A 2,500-nucleotide genomic window follows, 5' to 3' on the forward strand; every position below is an offset into this window, starting at 1 on the left:
GAATCAGTACTTAGTAAGATCATGATTTATTAATTTTGAGAATGTCTTTGTCAAATTCGCAAATCACAAATAGTTTCATGGCTTCTACTCCTACCATATTACTCTTAATTTGTGCCATTAGACTGTGATAAGTCTTACTCAGACAGGTCTTTTTAGTGTTTGTTTTTTAACATTCTAAAGCTTACCAGATGATTTGAAAATTTTTAAATGTTTAGACATGTACCTTTTTCTTGCATAAGCTTGAGTTCCAAGAGGAAATGTTGTGATATTCGGGTTATTTGAAAGAGGGTTTATAAGTGTAATTCCAGTAATATTCATTTATTTGTCCTATTTTTGTTCTTGTGCCTGTTTGTTGTTTTTATCAACAGTAATATTACTTCATGAAAATTGTTGTCTATTTCAGTGTTTCAGAAATGTTGGAGTCAACAAGAGATCTGATTGTGATATATATTTATATATTTTTTAATGACAGTTTTTGATGATGGGAGAGGTTACGGAAATATTTCATTACATTCTTGGAGTCTTAATGATCTTTCAAAGGATAATCCTTTCTTTGGTCATGAGGAATGTCTGACTGGTTTTACAACAACCATCATAGTTTCATTCAATATACTTATCATTTGATATTTCTGTGTTTATACATATTTCTGCCCATTAGAATTTTATTTTTATTTTTTATTTTTTGCTGTTATCATACATGAACATATACATGTAACCAGTATTCCATGAAATTGTAATATTCAAGAACATCATGCTTTTTACATGACAGTGAAAGAGTGCCTTAAAAGACTAAAGAAATTATTTGATGGTAAGAAGAGTGTTTTCTTTATTTTTAACTGTCCATTGTAATACGATCTGATAATTTTAATTGTTTTATTTTTATTTCTTCTGGACTTTGAGGCAGCTTTTTTCTGGTCAGTGTAAATGGATCCATTTTAAATATATATATATATATATATATATATATATATATATATATATATATATATATATAAATATATATAGTAATTCTTATTATTATTATTATTATTACTATTTATTATTTATTTTATTATTATTATTATTATTATTATTATTATTATCATTTTTATTATTATTATTATTATTTTTTTTTAGATGGAAGATTATTTTCTATCTTTAATGAGAACGTGAATGATGTGACCTTGTTGATCTCCTTACTATATTCATTTAAGTGATAACCTTCGTGTGACTTAAATTTGGTTGTACCCTCGAGTGAAGGAGGCTTTTGCCTTGTCTCATTTCATACATTTTCCATAGACTAAGTATACATTGTATTGCACCAAGTATGTTGATTTGAGTGACAGCACTTACCTTTTTCTTAACCAGTGCACAAATATTGTTATTATTATTTTCATTATTATTATTATTGTTATTATTATTGCTAATGCTATTATGTGTTTTTTTTTATTTTATTTCATCAGAATAAAGAGTAATTTAATATGATTTGTTAGTAGATATGGCATGATACATGTAATTCATCATTTGTAGTGTTTTTTTTATGAATGTTTATCCTTGAGAATATAATTTTTTTTTTTTTAACAATCGATATTGGAAGCCATGTTATTCCAAGAAATATATTTTTGTTCCCAGAGTATCAATTTATTAGGCACTGTAGAATATTTTATTATTATTATTATTTTATTTTTTTTATAGTTCAATGAGATCATTAAGCTAAAATTTTAAGTCAAATATTTTGCTTGACTTTCCTACAAATGTGAAAATATATTTCTATATACCTCATTCAGTATTTTTTTTTTGTACATGTACAATCTTTTTGGTAAAGCAAATTATAGAATATGCTAGGCATTTTGTTTGATGTGAATATATGGTATATAGCATCATTGGTATCAAATGTATTACCCAGTAATGTTACTCTCCACTTATGATATATATATAGACCATTTGCCAAGTAATTTTTAAACAGTTTTATTTATGCATTTATGTATTTACAGTTTCAATTGTGATACTTTTAAAATATTCCTCTTATTTTTATTCTTTTACTGAACAACGAGTACTGGAGTGAAAAATGGCTTTTATTACCCTTAATAAAGAATAGTACTTAAATACTGTTCTGTTCATAGCTATACATTTATTAATAAATTTTAAACTAATTATAGTGTTGTATACGATCAACAAAATCCTTGTACTTTTGTCTTCCTTGCTCAGTATGGTTGAGCATAGTATATTATAGTTGTGAACTATTCCTCTTGAGTTTTTATCAGCTTATGGGATTTTGTGAAAGAATGGGGAAGAAAAAAAAAGGGGAAACAAAAACAACACTTGATATTTCTGTATAAAATTAATAGCATTCTTATCATTATAACATGTCCAGTATCTGGTGTCCTTGTGATTTTTAATTGTTTTGTCAATATAAACTCCAATTAGTCCCTTGTATTTCTAAGTATTGTTGAAGGAAATCTTGAAAGCAAAATGATTAACCTAGAACCTAAACCAGTTTTCAAATTCTAAATCATTTATT

The 2,500-nt window shown here is 25.7% G+C and overlaps 1 protein-coding gene across 2 annotated transcripts in view; it reads right to left on the reverse strand.

The window, feature by feature from the left end:
- Positions 1-1,931: 1,931 nt before the first annotated feature.
- Positions 1,932-2,500, reverse strand: part of LOC122259365 (protein AAR2 homolog) — an 8,049-nt gene continuing 7,480 nt past the window's right edge. For both annotated transcript variants that reach the window (XM_043026113.2, XM_043026114.2), the window contains exon 7: positions 1,932-2,500. This exon is cut by the window's right edge and continues 296 nt beyond it. The gene's annotated coding sequence lies outside the window, so the exon portion shown is untranslated.

Source organism: Penaeus japonicus, unplaced genomic scaffold (genome assembly GCF_977035675.1).
Source record: "Penaeus japonicus unplaced genomic scaffold, GWHDUDI00000001_assembly GWHDUDI00000028, whole genome shotgun sequence".
NCBI lineage: Eukaryota > Metazoa > Arthropoda > Malacostraca > Decapoda > Penaeidae > Penaeus > Penaeus japonicus.